This window comes from Rousettus aegyptiacus, unplaced genomic scaffold (genome assembly GCF_014176215.1).
Source record: "Rousettus aegyptiacus isolate mRouAeg1 unplaced genomic scaffold, mRouAeg1.p scaffold_m13_p_6, whole genome shotgun sequence".
Taxonomy (NCBI): Eukaryota; Metazoa; Chordata; class Mammalia; order Chiroptera; family Pteropodidae; genus Rousettus; species Rousettus aegyptiacus.
The window spans coordinates 22,703,573-22,726,386 of record NW_023416309.1 but is presented as its reverse complement, the minus strand read 5'-3'; the positions used below and the strand labels follow the sequence as shown (position 1 = coordinate 22,726,386).

General features: G+C 33.5%; 1 long non-coding RNA gene across 1 annotated transcript; it reads right to left on the bottom strand.

Moving 5' to 3' along the window:
* Window positions 1–2,902: 2,902 nt before the first annotated feature.
* Window positions 2,903–22,065, bottom strand: LOC118603964. The gene is made up of 2 exons (XR_004951526.1): window positions 13,060–22,065; window positions 2,903–12,718 (listed from the first exon to the last, which is right to left on the bottom strand). It is a non-coding gene; the product is annotated as an uncharacterized LOC118603964 (long non-coding RNA).
* Between the last annotated feature and the right edge of the window lie 749 nt (window positions 22,066–22,814).

Sequence of the window (22,814 nt, the reverse complement as noted above, 5' to 3'; positions counted from 1 at the left end):
GACTATCTTTATCAATTTCCCTAAAAAAAAAAAAAGAAAGGATCCTGTTAGAATTTTGTTTAGAATTGTTTAGGACAAATTGGTATACTTGAGGATAATTTAAATTTGTACATTAAGAGTTATAATTTATGAATAGGTATATTTCTCCATTTATTTAGGCCTTCCTTGATTTTTATTTTTTTCTAAATTTTTAATGGATAGATATTTTGCATATTTCACTAAATTGGTATAAAAAAAATTCCCATTAGTCTTTATCCAGATTTTCCAATTGTTAGTATTCCAGACCTACATATAGACACGTATATTTATGTATAATTTTTGTTATCTATCTATCTAGTCTCTCTTTCCCAGTTCATTACATCAAGAGGCACATAATATAAATTTTCCCATTTTAGTGGTGTTAACTTTTATCAGATAAAACTTCAGGCAAGAATAACTGAATGGGAACAAAAAGTAAAAAAGATTACTTCACAAGGAATTAATAAAAACTATGTGTTTGTGTGCAACTAAAACTATAGTCTTTACCTATATTTTAAAGAAAACACTGACAGAATATAAAGTTAAATTTTACAAACTAACAATTATGATGAAATATTTTAACTAAAGTCTGTAAGAAATTCCATAGGCCAAGCAACCAAAAATAAAGTAGTAAGGCTATGATGTTATGAATGAAACACAAATACAGAGAGGGAAGGAGGAAGGGAAGAGAAAAAGAGAGAAAAACCTTTATATTAAAAAATAAAATCTACGTCATGCCACCCTGAATAAGCCCAATACCGTCTGATCGTGGAAGCTAAGCTGGGTCAGGCCTGGTTAGTACTTGGATGGGAGATCACCTACAGGAAGACCGGGTGCTGAAAGCGTACAAAATAAAAAAATAAGGGATTGTAAACTTACAAGGTCCTTGCAATCTCTAAGGATTGCCTCGCCAAAAAAAGAAAAAGAAGATAGAAAGTATAATTTCATTTCAAGTAAATGGGAAACATTTATTAAAATTGAGTTCATATAGTCTACACTCTCTAAAATTAAATTAAATTAGTAATTCAGTAATAAATTAATATATAAAATTTAAAAAGTTAGAAATAATTAAGGATGGCACTTCTAAATTTCAAATAGAAATTTAAAAATATTTAGAGTTGAAAAATAAGAGTATCAAATAATCAAAATTTATAGCATCTGAGATGGTAATTAGAATAAATTTATAGTCTTAAATGCCTTTATTAAAAGAATAAAAATATTTGGAAATAAGTGAGTTTAGCTTTTAATTAAGGAAGCTAGAAAAGTAACAAAAAAACAAACCCTTAATTAGGGAGAAGGTAAATATTAATATAAAATAAGTCAAAGAAACAAAAGATCAACAAAACTAAATATAGTTCTATAATGAACTAATAAAATAGTCACACTTCCAACAAGAATGATCAAGAAAAAAATTAAAATATTATGAATTAAAAGGGCAACCACACTGTATTAATTTTTAAAATTGTAAGAGAATACTATAAAGTAAAAAATCAAAAACTTGAATTAAATATAAATATTTCTAGAAAAATATACAAATTTTTAAAAAACAGCAGAAAAGTGTAATAAACCAGTAGCTTTTAAATAAGTTTAATTTATAATCAAAATTATTGTCCCCTTTTTCTCTTTTCCTTCTTCCAAAAAAACAAAAAATCTGACTATTATCAAGGTGAATATTGTTCAACCTTCAAAAAGCCAACAAATAAAAATTATTTAACAGACTCGAAAAGGAAGGAAAGTCAGTTACCAACATATTTAGATAAGTAATAATGTTGGAATCAAAACTGGATGATGTCAGAAAAAGAAAGTGAAAATTATGAACATAAAATTTCGAAATAAACACTAAAAAAAGAAATTAAATGATTTAATATACGCCTCATGATCAAATAATATTTAGTTCATTAAATTGAGTTTAACTTTTAAAAAATCTCAGACCTATAAACATATTAATAGACATTAAATCTCACAAATACTTAGGGGAAAATTCATAATTAATTCCAAAACAAAAATAAAGAACATTTTTACATGCATAGGGTTGGTAAAATTTAAGAAGTCTGGCAATATCAAATATTGACCAAAACAAAGCTTGCAAAATTTAGAATTTCCAGCATTGGTGGGAATGTAAATGGCTGCAACTATGAACATTTTGTTTAGCAACTGGGTAATAGCCAATATAACTGAAGAATAGTATACGTAATGATGTGAAAATTTCTACTTAGGCATAGTATCTAGGAAATAAATCTTGTAAAAATGCACAAGATGATATATACATGTGAATTGTAGCATTGTTTATAAGAGTAATAAAATTGAAAATAACCAAAAAAGCTTTCAAAAGTTCTTACATAAGTAAAAATAGTGATAGAATGTCACAATATGATATGTATATATACATAAAATTTATAATTTATGAGATACCCATTCTCATATTTTTAATTTCTCAGAGTAATTTTGTCTTAGATGAATTTTATTTTTAAACTTAATTTAATAAATCACAGTCTTTTGTTAATTCTTAGCTTTGTCAAATGTTAAACCTATTATATTTATTATACTTAATGATCTATTTAGTTTTATTTCTATCATTTCATTTTGTGTTTTGTTTATATCTTCTTCCTTTGCTCCTTTTTTCTCCTGTTTTCTTTTGAATTAATAAAAAGTTAATATTTCATTTCATTTTCTTCTACAGGCTTACAAGCTCTAATTGTATTATTATTTTACTAAGTATTCTTGAATTTTAAAAAACATTTACAGTTAATTTTATTTTCTAACAAATTCTACAGCTATGAAAAGTTTCTTCTCTCTTACATTACACAAAAGCTATCATACTACAACTCTACGTTAATCATTTCAAACTACCATTTCCTTATTTTCAATTATTTTTATATTTTACTTTTCTAAAAATATATAAAACAGTAAGTTGTTTTGCAGTCAATAAATAAACTTAGTGACATATTTTATCAATTTCTGAGTTCACATCTCTGCTTTATTACAATCTTTAATTTTTTAAAAAAATCTTAGCATCTCTGGTAGTTAACCATTTTAGTGTTTGTATGTTTGAAAATGTCTTCATTTTGCCTTCACTCTTATTGTTCAACTGGGTTTAAAATTTGAGGTCACAGGTATTGTTTTCAGCCTTTTAAATATATAACTCCATTGTCTTATGGGTTTTCTTATTGCTAAAGAGAGATTTCCTTACAGTTTAAGCGCCATTTTTTTTTTTTTTTTTTTTTTTTGCAGGTAATGTTTTGCTTCCAGCTTTTAGGATTATTTTAGTATATTAAAAGCTGTAGTTCTAGCTTTATGTTTCTTTGGACACTTTTTAGAATTCAATAATTTTTATGAACATTTTTTTCTTCACTTTCAGAAAATTCACGATATCTTTTCAGATACTGTTACTTTGCCATTTCTTCTATTCTCTTATTTGGAGAATATTTTCTAGCTACTTTTCCTTGTTCTTTAGAAATTTATTTTGCTCTTCGTGAATTCCTCAGTATCATCGTCTAATTCATTAACTCTCTCTAATTCTACAGTGTTTAGAATTGTTTAGATGGTTTAGAACTATCTTTAGAACTGTTTTACCAAATTGGTGTTTTGTTTTGTTTTGTTTTTAATTTCAATGGCTATATTTTTCAGTTCCAAAGTTTGAGATTCGGTGTGTTTTATTTTTTGTTGGGCCTATTTAATTTACATGTGTTTTATATTTTATAGATTCTTACTATGGTAAATAGGAACTCTTCTTTCCTTTTGAGATTGTGTCATTGCCTTTCCTCAGTTCTACAATGCCATAGCTCTAGGCAACAAATCAGTAATAGTTGTTTGTTTGTTTGTTTGTTTGTTTGTTTGTTTTTAATTTCCCCAGCTTTATTTGTCCATGAGCAGGAGAACTTTCCTTGACCACGGTTTTCAGGTAATGATTCTAGTTTTGGTCCTAATATCATCTATAACTCTTTTAATTTCTTGTCAGTCGCTGCTACCACCTGAATCTAGATTCATGGATTCAGTCTTGCTTACCATTTTGCTTTTCTATTCTATTTCTACCTCTGTAAGGATTTACCTTGGTGAGCCGCATTGCGACATTTGCATTCTTATATTTACCTCTCATTGCTATGGTTTTTGAACTATACATGTGGCTCTGCTCATTTTGCTTGTGTTTGGAAATTTGTTATCAGATCAAAAATTATAAATATGCTCCTACTCCAAATTTGGTAGAAAGTATGTTATGCTTTCAGATAAAATACTGGAGAGTATCATTGGGCAACTAATCAAGAATTATTTGGTTGACAGTGAGATGATTGGGAAGGGAAATAAGGAAACCTAATTGCCATTTGCATCTGAAGCAGGAGCAAGCCAGCCTTGGGATGATATCTATCACTCTCAAATTATCTGTCAAATAAGGTTTATTATAGATATATAAGATAAATAAATTTTGAACACTGCAGACTCCAAAATTCCTATTTAATATCTGTCATTTCCAAAATTGTGGAATTCATTGGAATATTAATATGTTTTATAAGAAAAAAACAAACCTTCCTTGATCATGTAAGTGTGATAATTTTGGTTAAAGGAGGATAACAGGTTTGTTTACTGATAGAAGTCTCAGAACCTTTCATGTGCTGATGGTTGGGAGTCTTCCTGAGTGAGCCATTCATGCAACATGCAACTGATAACCTTGGAGTCTTCCTTCCTTTCCTTTTCAAGGAATTTTTTTTTTTTTGACTACTAGTGTTCTGTGACACAAATATATAAAATTCAGTGTTTGATTTTTTTTTAAGTTAGTATATACTATCTAAAAAAGATTGTACAGATAAAAACTACAACTGACTGTCATCTTAATTTTGATGGAACTAACCGGTTCAAGGTATGAACTGAAGGAATACAACAATAACAAAAATTTTGCCTAGGACTTCAGCTCATTATTTAACCTCATTAGCAACCTATTCTCACCACTCACAGAATTAAAGGAAAAAGGGAACTTGAATGGGGCCTACCACATATTCAGGGTCAGGACACTTAGGCTTGGAAAGAGAGAAATCAGCCAGCTAAGGAGAACAGCTTCAAGGGGCGATGCTAATGGGCCCTGAAGTGCTGGCTTCTGTTTTTATGGATGGCTACTCTAGCCAGTTAATTAGGTTAGATGAAGCCAGAAACTCTATTTCTTAAAAGGGAGCAGATGTCATTTGCCTATTTTTATCCAACATGATGATAAGTAACCTGGACTACAAAGAGTTTTCACATAGCACTGGTCAGCAATCTCAGTAATTATAGGATTTGGGGAATGATTTTTAAAATGATTTTTACCAGATCAAAAATATGTGGATATATTTTTAGTCATAGAATCAGACATGCATCATAAAAAGCACTAATGAGGCATGGTTTTAATATTTACATAGATATCTATCCTCATATACCTATGGTAAGCTTACTTTGTTGTATTAATATTTTTATATTATTTGCATCTTTTGTATAAGCTTCTGTCTCACTAATCTTGTGAGTTCCTATAACATACTTTCTTGAAATTTGAAATCATTTCTGAGAAATCTGATAAATATCTTCATTATTCACTATGACATGGTCTCTAAGAACAGAGAGATGTTGCAACACATACTGAGACCGAGTTCTTAATTCTTTCTTGAGAGATACTTCCCCTCTGGCAGTTCCAGAGACACCCGACAAAAAGTAAGATCATAATTATGCAAAGAATTTTACAACTGCTGTAAGGAACCACAGAGGTCATTGACTTAATATTTATGCTTTTCTATTGTAACCAGTAATAATGTTGTAGAAGATGCTTGTAGCATATATCGCTATTTCTGATGACTTTTAAATATAACAGGTGATTTCCTATGTACTTAATTTTCATAGTATTTATTTTCCTGGTTTTTGCATCATTTCTCCCTAGGCAGCAGAAAACATAAAACAAGAAACCGCTACAGTTGTATAATTATTTATTTAGTTCTTAGTTCTTTAACATACTCTGTTCATGCCTCTCCTCCCACCTCAAAGGGGAATTTGAATTGGCTTGGAGAAGAATGGCTCCCGAGCAAAAGCAGAATTAAATTTAGACATCAGACCCCCTATGCCATGATCTGACTCTCACTTATCTTTCCAGTTGCAACTCTCATGGCCCTCTGTCTTGAAATTTATATTCTAACAGGCTTAATCTCATGCAGCTGACTCATTATTGTTTCTTATTGCTCCATCTAACAGGAATGATCTTTCCTCCTACACACGGCCTTCTTGTCTCTTCGCCTGATGAACTCCCACTTGTCCTCTAAGACTCTCTAAGCAAGACTTCACCAACCCCCTTGGGCTGATAAGTGTATTTTCTGGGCTTTCATAATATCTTATGCAAAGAACCACCTTTCCAACTTCTATAATGTATTATGTTTATGTGGTTTCTCCTCCCTGCTTGAAAAGAAGGGCTACATGTCATTTTTTGTGCCATCATTGTGTGACACAGTAGGTACCCAGTTAATGTTTACTGGACTCATTAGTACAATGTGTAATAGTGTCCTATGCGATAGTGTCATGTGTCATAACTTTAAAATATTTTGGAGTTGGATAAGAATTAAAAAACTAAGAGTGTAAAGCGATGGAGACTTTGAAGGATTGGAGATAGAAATTTCTAAAGACTTTGGTGTGAGATAGTTGCTCTCCTGCATCAGTGAGGCATTGAAGTGTTCTACATAAATAAATTTATCATTTATGACATAGTTGATAAGTGACATGCTAAGTGAGGTTAAGAAGTTAGTTCTCTTTTGTGTTCTTTATAGTAAACTGCATTGCCTTCATGGTTTCGGCTGTATTCTGCTTCTCGAATATATGTTCTTTTTTTATTTTAGTGTATTTTCAGAGTATTCCCTGCTACACAATCTCTCTGGTTTACAGATTGGTTTGGAAACTGGATATGCTATAAAATAAGTTAAATTAGAATATAGCAGTGGAAAAGGACCAAAGATAGATTTTTCAAATTTACGGTTTCCTATGAGTTGACCATGGGAGTATGCCAGATTTTAGTCTCTGTAAACCCCTCGAAGGCAGAGATTAAGTTTTATTAGTCTTAGCCCTGTTAGGCTGTACTCAGCAGCACAAAATCAGTGCTCAATGAGTGTTCAATGACTGCTATGCTCAGCCAACAATTCATGCATTAAAGAATAATTCGTTAATTAGTATTAAAATGACCTCTATATTTGTTTTCTTACTCAGAAGTCTCAAGTGTTTCCAATCAATATATATAGATATAAGATGTTTTGCTGCTGATAGTATTTTGTTCAAAGATAAAAGATATGTTGAACCAAATTATTTACAGAAAGCCAAAAAAGCCAATCAGGGCTTTAGAAAAAAATTTCTCGCTTCCCTTCCAATCACTTTGATCTTAAAATATCATGCTATCTATAATCTCCTTAATTCTTAATCCCACTGACTGAAAATATTAATCTTCTAGCAGGCCCAAGTAGGGTGGGAGGCAGGAATATAAACCAGATCTCCAGTCTAGAGCTCTCTCTCAATCTCCAAACTCACTTATTCAAATCCTTTTTGGACTTTTCTACTTGGATGTCTGTCTGTTATTAGAACTGGTTTCTCTGATTCACTTTTCCCCTCTACTATCTTTTCTTAGCACAGCATCCCAATAATCCTTTCAAAATGTAAGTCACATCATGTCATGTCTCTGCTCAAAAGCCTCTAGTAGATTCCTATCTCATCCAGAATCAAATTAAAAGTCTTTACCATAACATAGCAGCCACTACAGGACCTCGTGTTCTACTGTGTCACTCTGGTCCCCTTTCTGTTCCTCAAACACAGCAGGTCAACTCCTTCCTCAGGGTTTTTGCATTTCCTTTCCCTCTGCAGGAACACTATTCTCCAAACATCCTCCTATCTCACGCTCTAATTTCCTTCATGTCTCAGATGGTATTGCGTTATTGAGGCTTCCTCTAACCAATCTATCAAAAATAACAACCCCCTCACCTCCATCACTCCCTATCATCACACCTTCTCATTACATTTTTCCTTTCTTTTGTTATCTGTCATGCAATATATTTACTTGCTTTTAATTTTTTTTATTTTAATTTTCCTCCCCCAGAACATGTGTCTTTTTTTTTTCTGTGTCTTATCTTTATATCTAGGGCTGTGTCGGGCACATAATGGATGCTCAGTAAACACTTGTTGCCCAAATGAATGAGCTTGTCAATGATAAACAACAAAGAATGTTGTTGTTCATCAATTCACTTTTCCCTCACAATGAGCTCATGAAGATTAGTAGGTCACAAATTCTTAGTTTTATCGTAGAAAAAGAAAAACCAAGACTTTAAAGAATGTCTTGGAACTCTTGTGGTTGTAGGTAACAAAGATGCACAAAATCTAGAAAAACAATAGAAAGAACTTCAGCATTATCACAATGGATATCTCACAAACCAGAGTATAAATGTGCAGCCAACTCTCAGGCAGGATCTCAATGGAGGCTGTGGGATGGGAATGCTGCCAAGATGACACATTCCTTCCCTCGAATGGTCTAAGAATGCATTAAAACTCAGTCTCCCTTTCCTGTATTTGCTCTTCTCTTCTTTTTTACCACATTATTTTCTCCCAGCAGATTAACCTTTTCTGCTCCTTTGTCCACATGGCAAAATGTGGACACAGCTTACGTTTTAGTCAACCCTGCTGGGGGAGAAAATAGGATGGGTAAGGTCCAATTAGCTATAAGTAAGGAATATGCAGACAGACATAGCTTCCCAGAGAAATGGGAATAATTTTGAGCTAGTCAAACACCCTTAAAACTATCAAAGAATAAGAAAAATATTTCCCCAAAGTAACACATCTAAGGAGGAGAAGAGACTGGACTTAAACTGAAATCTTGCATTACAAACCTTGGGCTTCTTTAACACACATACTCCTTAGTGATTTACCCACAAAGCTTCTGTATCTCTTTGATGACCATAAGCAAGAGTAGTTTTTATTTTCCCCCCTTTTATTAAAGTTAAAATAAACTAAAAAGAGCTTAGAGGGAGAAAAAAACTAGCATGTAAGGATAAGGACTTTGATATTCTGAGAACCTAACCCTGATTACAGCACTTCTGGGAAGATGGCTGCAGCAGCTGGTTTGCTCAGCCTGCTGCTCATACTCATGGTACTGGAGAGTTTGCAGGGAGAGAAGTATATACTTCTATTGTGGTTCCAGAGAGTGTGCCCGGTAGAGCATCAAGGGCATCGGTCTGGCATAATTCCACCACTGGTGAGGATAGGCCTACTCTGTAAAAGATTTATTTTATCAAATTTATTTCAACTTTATTCTTTTGCAAAAAAAAAAAAAAAGAAAGAAAGAAAGAAAAAGAAATGGAGGCAGCTCAGTGCTGCTTTTGTTTTATAAAAATGTAATTTACTTTACTTTTTGCCCACAGTTAATTTAGCCCCACTGTGTCCTTGCCCCAAGTTCATGGAAATGTGACTTCACTAGGGAAGAATCCATGTAAAGATTGTACATTATACTTTAATGTCAAAAAGGTGGATGAGTTGACATCGTATAATGGAGAGTGTATCACCCTTTTACTAAGAGATGTAATAGCAGAAACAGTCTTGACTGTGGAAACTGCCATAATAACTGCTCTGCTCATTTTTTATTGATGATGGATAAAAATTCTCATAATACTGGAGCACAGTAACTTGCTGGAATATAGCTTCAGGCTGCCCCTGGGGCAGACTCTTTTTATGCATCCCTACTTTCACTATTTGTACTGATAATAATAGTATTAATAATAATATAATAATAATAAATATCAGTACTTTCTCAATTACAACAGGAACTAGAAATTTCAGCTATTTTCACCTTACCCTACACTGCTGAATCTTCTTTTAAAAGACATACGGCAGGAAAAACCATTATAATCCTCGCCATTGTTCTGGTCGCTAATAGACCTATGCTAGCAATTTGAAACAGAAAGTGAAATCTGCCCACTGTGGATTTTGCTGGTTTTGCAACATTATTGAAGATTTTTTTTAAAAAAAATTACTAATTTATAAAGTGCCCTGAGTCTTACAGAATATAAGCAACTGAGCAGGCTGGGGAAATAGAGTTACGTAAATCACTATTAAGTTAGTAGCACAAACCAGAGTGATCCTACAATGGCTTAATACAGTAATTTTAGGAAAACAGGCACAATCAGGAATTTACAAAACCCTAAAAAAGAAAGAATATTAAAATTTGTAAAAGCTTATAAAGAAAGTGTCAAATGGAGATTAATGAAGATCAGGGGAAAAAACAATAAGGTAGGAAATTCTTGTATAATTTGAGATTTTGATGACTTTAGAGTATTTATGAGAGAATAAAATTACAAATGACATATAAAGGACAACTCATAATTGATAATCATGCTTTCTCTGAACTGGACTTATAGCCTACCCAGTCTTATGGCAGTCATCACTGGATTTGTTTGAATGCTATTGAGGATGCTATTAAATACTACATACAGTGTAACTTTGTCATGTGCAATGGGAGAAATTCTTGTCTAATCTTAGTACCAAAAACAGTGGTACTTATGAGTAGTGGGTTTGTTTTTCTTCATTCAATGGGCCTGGGGGACTTTGTAATTGACCAGGTTTCTCTTTCCATACTGGCTATGAGAGAGCAAAATTCTCATTTACAGTCTTCCTGTAGTGGTGTATAGGTGTTTATAGTAAGTGTTTTCTCATCATCATTTCTGAATGTACATTATGTTCCTGTACCACATTTTATTATGTTTAGCTAGCTTTACACATCTGTTTAGCTGCCTTACCTAAATACTTATGGGAAAGAATGTGGGGGTTAAGGAAGAAAGAGAAAGAGGAAGAAATTTGAAAAATTTAGAACTCGGACATAAATATAATCTTCTATGACTAATTATAAAAACTATTTTTTCTATATTTACAAAAAATAACAATTCTTCTTGAGGGATCCATCTCTCTATACTATAGCTTTGATAGTAGATATCATTTCTAATTTGTATCATGTTTATGGGTATAACCATATTAATCCACATTGAATATCACCTCAAAATTTAATGCTATAGGGTTTTTGCTAGGTTTCTTAATATCAATTTCAATTTATTCATCTTTAAAATGGTGGTAATTACAGGCACCTTAAGGCTTGTTGTGAGAATTAAAGAGAATCTGTATGAAGAGCAAGTTTTAACCTTCTTATACCTCAGTTTTCTCACCTATAAAATTGGAGTAAAATAGTACCTATATCACAAATAGGTTAAACAAATAGGCATATGTTGTCATATTTAGGAACATTTCCAGTACAGAATCAATGAAACTATTATTATTTCCTATATTTTTATTTTCAAAGGTTTTATAAATATTCTAAATTAATTTTCCCAAACTAAGGGTTGGAAATATAGGTTTACTCAAACTGGGTACTATAGTCATCTTCGTAAATGGGCTTAAAATGGTCATTTAAAAAAATTGCATATTTCTCCATTGCCTTCATTAGATTTGCTATTTATATGGGTTCTAAATAGTATAAGATTAGCTACTATAGAGCAATAGTTCTCAACCTGGAGTGATTTTTCCCCATCATTCTCGGCCAAGGGACTTTTGGCAATGTCTAAAGTCATTTTTGGTTGTCACAGCTGGGGAGGAGTGCTAATGGCATCTGGGTAGAGGCCAGTAGGTAAGGCCAGGGAGGCTGCTAAAACCCCCGCAATGCACAGGACAGATCCTAGGACAAAGAATGATCTTGCCTCAAATATCAATAGTGCCATGATTAAAAAACGCTGGTATAGTGTTTCACGGCCAAAAGGGGGAATAACGGAAGGAACTGTCAAAGAGCTGGTGAAAATCAAAATCCTTTTTACTCAATTACTGATGTGTATGGATTTTTTTTTTCAGATTTTAGTTTCCACTTTTGTCAGAAGCTATAAGAAAATAAGAAAATGTAACACTGCATATTTTAGAGTCCTGGAGATTGCCATTACCTACCTGTCTCTAAATTCACAAACAATTCTATTTTCAAAAAACCACTTAGATCCAAAATAAGAATCTGAAAAAGATCCATCAGTGTCCACATATAGCATATATCCCAGATATACTCTCATGCATGTGAGTCTTCAGGGCTGTGCAGATTAATACTATTGGTAATGGTGAAACGTAAGATGCAATCTAAATACCCATTAAAAAGAAATGGATAGTCATAGGGGTGTAAAGTACAGCATAGGGAATATAGTTGATAATATTGTAATAACTATGCGTCTTGTCAGATGGGTACTAGATTTACTGGGATGATCATTGCATAAGGCATATAAATACCTAATCAGTCTGTTGTACACCTAAAACAAATGTAATATTGTATGTCAATTATAATTGAAAAATAAACTTTAAATTTAAAAAATAAATAGATGGGAAAATAAATTTAAAAGTAAACGAACTAAATATCTATTAAAATGGATAAAGGTCAAACATAGTATTGAGTAAAAAAAAGCAAGTTATAAAACATTTTTAAAAATAATCTTAAAAACAAAATAATACATTACTAGTTAGAATTATGTTTGGCCCCATTTAAACAATTTTAGCAATAGTGGCGTAAGCAAACAGGAGTTTATAATTTTGTCCTGTAAGATTTCAGCTGAAGATGATTAGATGAAGGCAGCTCCAAGATGCCATCTGGCAGGTCTCACAGAGCGAGGAAGTGGATGCTCATACAGTTAACCAGGTCTGATGGTCCTGAAGGAGACTAGATGTAACATGTGTAAATATGTTTAATTAGTTCACTTCTGCTGGAGGGCTCGAAAATTATTTTCAAATAGGTTCAAATCTGCAACCAGAGTTCCTTCCTCAAGGCTCATTGGTCATTCTATATTTCTCTCTTTTGTCCTCAAGACTGCAAGACAATAACTTTAGTGTCACATATTGTATCTATGCTTCAGATCCAAAGACAGGGAGGGTAAAACATGAATCTGAATCTCCATATATCCCTCTCTTTCCGGGAAAACAGTGGGTTTCCTAGAAGCCCCACCTTTTAAACTTCTGCTTATATCTCTTTAACCAAAATAACGTCGCATCCTTTCTACCCACCTTTCCACTCTTCAGCTGCAACGGTTTGGGAGCGGGGATGAATAGACTTCCTGGGACACTGCTTCCTGGACAAGACCAGTGTTCTCATAAAATGCAAGAAGGTAATGACAATGATTAGGCCAGCGGTTAGAATTGCCTGCCTCAAATATTACATAATATATAAAGATAGGTAATGCTTCTAGGAAGGGAGAAAGAGGAATACACTTTAGTGGGAATACAAAGAGGATTTTCACTTAATCTTTATTTTATTTATATGTTTCATCTGAAAAATAATCTGAAGCAATAGGACAAAATATTAGTTTTTTGACCTAGTTTTTGATCAGTCTTAAATGCTTTTTCTGTATTTTTTTTTAATTAAGGAGGAATCTTAAAACTTTTGTTACCCTTCAAAATACTGTGACTAGTGGTAAATATTTTTTTGCCTTGAGAGAAAGAGAGACATGAAAGTGCCCAAATGAGAGGAGAGGACTGAGATGAAAATTCCGGGGAGTTATATTCCCACTGGCCACTCAGCTAGACAGTTCTTGGAAGCTCCAACTCCCAAACTCATATTACATACAGTGTCTCCCAAGTGCATACTCTGAAACAATTAAGCTAGGATTTAGCAGAACCATGGGGGAAAAAATTTAAGTATTCATGATTCATCTTGTTCTTACTGAAAGTCAGCATAAAAGCTTGCACGTACCGTGTTTCCAAGTAGCTGACTGTCCTAACATTTTCTTTCATAAGAGATAGGTCACACAGGATACTCATACAAGAGGTGCTTTTATGAAAGGCACTTTATCCACCCCACCACCAAAAATAAAAAAAAAAAAAAAAGCGTAATGAATTATTTTCCAAAGCTGATGGTTTCGGAGCATTCATTTTCATGAAAGTCAAAGTCACCCCCACTCAGTAATGAATTCCTTTTGGATGCGATTCAGACTCTCCAAGGTTACCAATTCAGGTTTTACAGAAAAAAATTATATCAGTCTGACAAGAGCTATCCATGAGAAGTTGAGGGACAAAAAGTTAAGGAAGCAGAAGACAAGATGAGGTGACTGGGCATTTAATGAGTACTTGAAGAATTTATTTTCATGCCAAAGAAAGAAGCCAGTTTAGAACAGGTTTTAATTTATGCAAATGAAGAAGTCAGAGAAAGAAGAGAAAGGAAGACTTTCTGTTTTAGTTTCACTCTTGCTGCAGACTCTTGTCCTCAGTGACCTAAAGTGTTTGTAGGACACAGGAAGACCTAGGAAGGGAAGGGAAGCAAGAAGTCTATGTTAGGGAAACACAAAATATCTTCTGTAAAAGACCCCAACATATTCCCTGTCACTATGTCTTTCTTTTATTTTCATTGTCTTGGAAAATGTGGTAAAGATTGCAGTGTGAGAAGGAGAAAAAAATGAGTTGTATTTTTCCCAGCTCCATTAAATATAGAAGAGAAACAAAAGAAAATGCTCTGGCATAATTAATCCCAGTACCGCAGAAACAGCAGCAACAGTTTTCCTTGAACAAATGTGCACAATACAAATCTCTCCTTGGGAAGAGGCAGTCAAATTACTCTAATATTCCTAAAGATGGAAGCTGTTGGGAACAAAGCAGTTCAGACCCAAAGAAATAGAGTGGTAATTAAATTCCAGTCTGATTTACTGACAGCTGTTGTCGTTTTATGGAAGTGGCTTTAGATCTACTTTTAGGGATAGCAGGGCAATTTTGCCAAAGCTAATTTTGGAAAATTTCAGACCAATGGGATAGGCAAAACTATGTAGATTTTTAAGTTGGTTTATACTCACTGCTGCTCGCTGATGGAACAGAATCATTTCATAATAAATTTCTGCTTGAGGATCTTAACCTTTGGACTTGAGCCCCAGTTAACCCCCAAAGACATGACCTTTGAAAGTCTTTTGGCCACTCTGAGTGCTTATTTCCTCGTTGGTTTTTTAAAAAATTGCCTTCAGAGTAGTTGGAGGATTGAAACAACTGACGTGAGAATGTCGCATAGACTAATGTTGGGCAAGTAAAACTATTTTAAGTGTTATAGATATTATGTGTTATTAGCAGAAAATCAAATATGTTTAACTTTTATTTTATTGTATGTTTTTGTTTGTGTTTTGCTTTTGTGACAGGTCATTTTGATCTTGAATTTTCCCATCACTAGAGTACAACTAGGACAACCTGACCCTTCTCTTTTCCCAGCTTTTATTTCTCAGCTTTCAAAGAAGTAAAAAAGCGTAAATACTCCAAAGGTATGTGGCTCAAAGTACAAATAAAGAGCAGAATTTATCTTGAGTAAAATCTTTGTGTAGGCAACATTTGAAAGGCAGTCAACAGCATGACATTATGTGAAAGAGCATTTTTGAGACACTTGAAGCTAAAAAATAGAAATTTTTAACAGTTGATGTTTGCTCTGGCTTCTCCAAGAAGTTGGAGAAATGAAGTCTATATTCTTTGAAAGATTCTCATTGAAAAGAGGATTTTTATTAAATTTTAGGAAAACCACAAGGCAAGGATGAATCCTCTGATAGCTGCTCAAATGTTTCCTAAACATTATCCTTTTCGAGGGACTGGAGCTTTGATAAATGTGGCTGTCACCCCCAGAGATGCCATATATGGTATAATAAATGGATCACTGCCTAGATGTTTAGTCTTCTATGGAAAAACTCAGAACACAAAGATTCGAGGGCAAACTCATTTTGCTTGGTGCTGATTCTACATCTGTGCAGGTGAGTGTGCAATTTTAAAACACAAATTACCAGGATGCTGTAGATCATCAGTGCCAGGCTGTAAAGAGGAATGTATGTGCAGCAGAGCTCGGGATGCCTGTGAGTTCGGTCAGGTATGACTCAAGTCTCCAACACAGAAGGAACAGCAGATTCAGAAATACCAGCCATTGCCACTCATACTGCTGACTCTCAAGCCAAAATAAACCAAACCGAATGAACTTTTTTGTCACATCTGACTCAGCAGCATGCAGCTTAATGGGATACTTCCCTAAAGTGGTGGACATCTGCTCTGAAAATGACTGACATGTTCCCTAAACTAGCATTTTCTCTAAGGCTTTTATGTAGTGTATCACTCATGATTTTAAATTTTTTGAAAAGTGCTTGCAAAGATTTAATCAAAGACTTTGTAATCTTCAAGTATAAACCAAGTATGTCTTCTTTCTAAGATTGTTTTGTTATAATTGAGATTGTTAGACTGTGATGATCCCAAGTATTCTCCCCTTCAGCCCAGTAACCTGTAAAAGTAAAGCTCAGGCTTCTCCTCATGTGACAAATGAACATCTTCTGCCCTGGACATCTACTAGGAATATACTTCAGATTATTCTGAAGGTCCATACAACACTCTTAAGCCTTCCATGGTGCTTTCACATGAATAGTGTCCCACCATGTTAAGCATAAAAATATGCCTGAGTTCAGATAGAAGCCTCTCCAGAATAGCTGTATCCTTTGAAAAGAAGATGGCAAATTGTAGCCAAATCGTTATGGGTCGAAGATGAGCTCTTACAGTGTTTGAGGGATCTTACAGTGGCCACCCACAGTAATCAAGAACCATCAATCTACAAAATGTGTTTTTAAAAGAACAAACAACTTTCATTTTTTTTTACATCAGTCCTCTCAGATCTCCTTTCTTTTTCGCATTCCCTCTCATATTTTGAAGTTTATGTTGGGAGCAAGGCTGGGGACTTCAGGTTCTACCTTAAACTCATTGAAAACAAAAATGAGCCTTTTACTGGCATAAAGATAGGTGGTAGGAAGCAAAGTTTATGGAGGTAATAGTGGCATTTTTTTTGAAAGACCATGAATATTTCTTCAAAATTTCCTCAAAAGCAAGGGTAATGTCTTTTTCATTTGTGTATCCTTTGCATAGCTAGCAGTGGCTTGTATATAATAGGCATTAAAAGATATTTCTTGATACTATCGATCATTCATAGTACAAAAATATTATTTCATGTGTATCATGAGAATCTCTATGAGGCAGAGAAAATGAATAAAACAAGGTCCCAGTTCCAGAATTTACCACAGCACCATTTGGTCCAGGCTTCAAATTTACAAAAGGCCTAAAACACAGATATTTTCCATTTCTCCACATGAGGTTATATATGTTTTCATAGATGTGATACTGACAAGACTGGGAGCTGAAGTTATTCATCGTACAAATTTAAATTAAGCCATGTTTCCTGTACCTCTTTTGATTTTTTATCTTTAAAGACTTAATTAGTGTATTATCCTATTTACATAAAATTTATCTGTTTATCTATTTATCATTTTTATTAAATAAAAGATTCATAAAAGAGTGACCTCCAAAGTATTAATGATGAACATTGTAGTAAGGTGTGGTTTCATGTGATTTTTACCTTCTCCCTTTTATTGTTCTGTATGTTTTAAATCCTACATTGAACACATATGACATATAATCAGAGAAAAGCAATGAAATTATACTCATTATACAAAATAAGAAATAGGATTCAGCAAATGTTTGAATGAGGAGAGTCAGTCAAAATTTTCGAGCTGACTGGAAGGATGGTGGTTCTGTTAACAGAAACTGAGGGTTCAAGAAAAGGAATTGATTTGGGAAAGGGCATTTCAAATCCAATTGAAAAGCTTAAGAAATGTTAGAGAATGAATAAAGCAGGATACATATAGTATGAATTTAGTTTGGAAAAGAATTACAGATATAAATAAGTACAGAAAAAAATAATACACTCAATAGTAGTTTTGCAGCAGCTACTATGTACTAGCCACTGGGGACATCGAGATGAACAAGACAGATACCCTTGACCTCTACATTTTCATTATAGATAGGATAGACAGTAAATAAATAAACATATAAAGTAAAGATAATGTTGACTAGTGATAAATGCAAGGAATAAAATAAAGATCGATGTGACAGAGATTATTGAGGAAAGGGAAAATTGAAGACCTCTCTGAGGACCTTGTATTTAAGCTGAAATTCAAATGAAAAGAGTCCAGCTCTCAGAAAATGGGGGTTGGAGCTGGGGGACTGTCCCAGGAAGAAGCACCAGCAAGGAAGCACCCAAAGGAAACTTTTAAAAAGCTTTGTGAATTCCAGGAACGGGACAAAATTTCAGTGTGAAGCTTGTGGTTATTATAATAGGCTATAATATATGGCCCATGCCCTCAGATCACAGGCTTGTTGGAGACAGACTCATAAACAAATCATTATATTATGATAAAGACAGGGACAGAGACAAATACAAAGTGTGATGAATACCCAATAAAGGAGCAGAGTTATTCAGTTCCGGAAGCAGGTGAATGTGATCTTTGAGCTAAGCCTTCTTAAGTTTTGTGGGAGTTTTTGCCAACTTTGGTGACCACTGAGTGAAAAATATGGCTAGGAGGGAGAAGGGAGAATCTTTTTGTAAGGTGCAGGGGAAAGTACCACTAAGGCAGTATAAACAGAAATTGTTGGTTTAGTAAATACAGGAGAAACTGCATAGTTTGGCCAGAACTGAGACGGAGAGAAAAGCTGGGGACGACTGACCCATGGCTTATCCTGCAGACCCTAGTCCGAGAGCATAAGTGACAAATCCGACGTTCACATTGTCTTACCTGGTATTCTCATTAGCATTGCTTTTTCAAAGGAAATCCTAGAAATCAGTGACCCAGGACTGAAGTATACCTCTGCTCTCAGAGGATATCTATGGTCGCTCTGTTGGAGGTCCCATAGGGTACAGAAAATCTTGGCTGATGGGATTCTTCTTCCTTCCCTAATCATCAACTCTGGTCATAGGGTGAATAGACAAGGAATCAGTGATGAAGTGGTGGCAATGGAGGACATCACTGAAAAAAGAACTAGCAATGTACGCAAACACATAGCAATATAAAGAATAATGACAAGTTTAGGGGAGCATGAGTAGTATGTTATGGTGGCAGCTATGTGCATGTGTGTACAGTGGTGGAAAACGAAGCTGAAAAATCAGGGTAAGGCCAGCTTGTCAAAAGTCTTAAGTGATTTCCTAGAGACTTAATGCTTGATCTTGTTGGCAATGAGGCATCATCAAAGTGTTTTAAATAGAGGAGACATGTCATCAATTGCACATTTTAGAACAACTCTGAATGCAGTTTGAAATATTATTATGTGGGTTAAACCAGGAGATTGGATGACCAGTTGGGAAATGACTACAGTCACTGAGGCAAGAAATGATAAGACACTAAATTAGGATAGTAGCAGTTGAAATAGAGGGTAGCTTAACAATTGAAAGGAATTATAAGCAGCATAACTGAAAGAGTTTGAGGGTTCTTAGGTGGAAGGGGTGAGAAAGAAGAACCAAGCATCAGTTTGGTGCCTGAACGGCTGCTGCTGCTGCTGCTAACTATTAAATAGAACAGAGGTAAGGGAGTATATTGGGAATTGGGTGCGGGAAGATGTGTATTCTATATATATTGAGTGTATGATGTTTGCAGAATATTTGGGGGTGGGGAGATGCACATTCAGGCATGGAATTCAGGAAAGAGGTTGAAGTTAGATACCAATAAAAACCACTCGTTATAGGAGTTAGTTGCAACCAAGAATGCTGATGAAATAATTATAGCTGTTGACCCAGCTGTTATCTGGCACTCAGGTCATATAGGAACCCATGAGAGATAGAGAAGAACATTCTTTGCCAGAAGGTAGAAACAAACCCCAAGATCTCAGAACCACAACCATCTGAATTCTCCAGCTATGCACTTGGCAGAAGCTGAACAACAGCATCCACAGAGAAAACATATTTTGTCTTGTAGATCCAATTTTCTGTGCCCAAAATTCTTAGTTTAGATATAAAGAGTATATGATAGCTGACATATGGTTAGTTTAGGAATTTTTGTTTTTTCCAATAATTCAATCAGATTTGCATATGATCCATTTGATCACTTACCACAATCAATTGTAAATTTAGTAAATATTTGACAAAAATCTGAAAGCTTACATACACAAGTTACATGTCTATAAATATGAACTTGGAAAGATGCACAGATTCTGAAGTTTTCTTTTTCAGAGTTCCTTCATTTCTCTATCTTTCCTGGGAAAATCAACTTAACTATGTAATTCAATGTGAAATTCTATGGTTTGTTTTGGTGGCTCCGTAAGTGTTAGAGAGAGCGAAAGTATTTGGCTGGCCATTTCAAAGTATTTCCATAGTACTCATCCATACCAAATGAGTCGTTTTGGTCATTTTGATTTTTCTATGGTCTTGTAAATCTATTCACTATTTAATTTCCCTAGGTTTGATGCTTCATAAGGTAAGCACTATTTGACATGGTTTAAACCTTTGATTTATCTAAAGCATCTAAAGATCATCTTTAATTATAATGGCAAAGTCTTTGTCTTTGTTGAAAGAGATTGATTTTTTTTTCTTTATTTGGAAAATGATTATCTCCGCATCTGTACATGACAATAGGCTCTATAAGTTGGTAGGGTTTCTTTTTATTAGTAATTGTTTTAAAAATGATAAAAGGAATGCATACTTAAAATTTTAAACTTTCAAACTATAGAAAGCAGAAAATTTTTTAAAAAGAAGAAAAGGGTGGGAATGTCCATCATCATTGGAGATTTGGGCATTATTTCGCACATTTACTAGTCATCCATAAAGGCATGGATAGCATTTGTAAAAAGAGTGATATGCTAACCTCATGGTTTGCTCTATTACTTTTACATAACAAAATATCTAAGTGATTGTTCCTAACTGGCACTTATAGATCTACTTATTCTTTATAACAGCTACATGGTAATATGTAGTATAGATGTCCCATAATTTAATAATCACCCTGTTGGTGCTGCTATAGAAACTATTGTTGGTGGATACTGTACTACTCTGAACAGCCTTATACACACATTTCGCATACACTTATCTGTAGGATACATTCTTATAAGTTGAGTTGCTGGGTCAGATGAATGAATAAATGAATTTTTATCTGACTGATATTGCCAAAGTGTTTTCCAAAAAATTATAATTTACATTCTAGCAATTAGCAATGATTAAGAATGTCTGCTTCCCTTGATCCCTGTAATACACCATTCTAATTTTTTTTTGAATCTTTGCCAACCGGTTATTTCAAAAGTGGTGTCTTGTAGTTTCGTTTGCCTTTGAAAATGATATTTCGTTGTGGTTTGATTTGCATTTCTTTAACTATTCCTTTTGCAGCGAATTACATACTTACATTTTTTGCTCATTATTTCAAAGAGTGATTTTTTGTTTTTGTTTTTCTAGTTTGGAAGAGCTGTTACTCATAAAGAAACTAATGTTTTATTATATTTGTTGCAAAAATAGTTAGCAGTTTGTTCAACTTTTGAATTCATTTATGGCATTTTTATGATGTTAAAATTTTAATTTTACATGAAATTTACAAGTCATCTATGGTTTCTAGTTTTATATTTTGTTTAGAAAACATTCTCCCCATTGTGATTATAAAAGCAAAGGTCTCTACTTTTTATTTTTAATATTTAATTCTTTGATCCATCTGAAAATATTTTGGGAATAAGGGTTAAAGTAGGGGTTCAATTTGATATTTTAAAAATCTTAAACCACTCATAACTCTATTACCCTCCTTCATGTTGTTCATATATCAAAATCCTTATGTAATTCAATCTATTGCTTGACCTTATTCTGTTCTATTTTTCTGCCTGACAAAATCAAATTCTCTTGATTATTGTAGCTCTATGATATATTTAAATATGCTGAAAGTACTCTCATTCTTTTCTTTCTTTTAATATTTTCCAGGTATTCTTTCATGTTTATTTTCTCATGAAATCGTTAGAATCAGCTTGAGTAGTAATTAAAGATTAAAATCTTACTGATTTCATTAGGGAGATTGCGTTAAATTTATAGATGAATTGAGGAGAAATTGATACATTTAAAATATTGTCTTCTTACCATTCCCCAACAGAATGTATCTTTCTATTTGTTAAATTAGTCACTGATGTTCCTCAAAATCATTTGTTTTCTGAACATACCTGATCTCAGAAGCTAAGTAGGGTCGAATCTGGTTAGTACCTGGATGGGAGACCACCTTAGATGGAATACCAGGTGCTGTAGGAACAAAAAAAGTCATTTGTTTTCTTCATATGGATCATATACATTTATTAAGTTTATTTCTATGTATTTTTTGTTCTAGTTCATGTTGTATGAATACTTCTTCATATATAAAGCCTGTATGATGTTTGCTTATATACAGAAAAGCCATTGATTTTTACATAAAATTAGATTATTTTTAATAGTTTCTTAGGTTTTTATATGCTTTTCTTGGATGTTCAAGACCCATCTTCTATAAAGAAAAAATAGATTTGTCTCCTCCTTTCTAATATCTGTACCTCTCATTTCTCTTGCATGAATGCACTGACATCTTTAGAAAAAAAAAATTGGTGATATATTCATGATACCTTTGGCCATTCAGAAATTTTAAACCTTTACATAGAAAAAGCTCTCAATCTTTTCTTTCATAGCTTCCGAATTTCATGTCTTGATTTGAAAGATCTTTCCCGTTCCCCAAATGCTGAAGACACAGTCCACATTTTCTTCTAATATTTTAGAGTTTTCAGTTTTACATTTAGATCTATAATCCATCTGGAATTTATTTCTATATATTGCGTGAGATAAAAATCTAACTTTATTTTTTCCAGATGGTTCACAAAATTTCCCAACATCATTTATAAAGTTGGTCAGTCTTTCTTCACTAGTTTGAAATGCCACTTTAGTCATACTCTAAATAGATCAGTTTTATTTTAAACCAGAGCTTAAAAACTAAAGGAAATGAATTATAGTAGAGAACAAA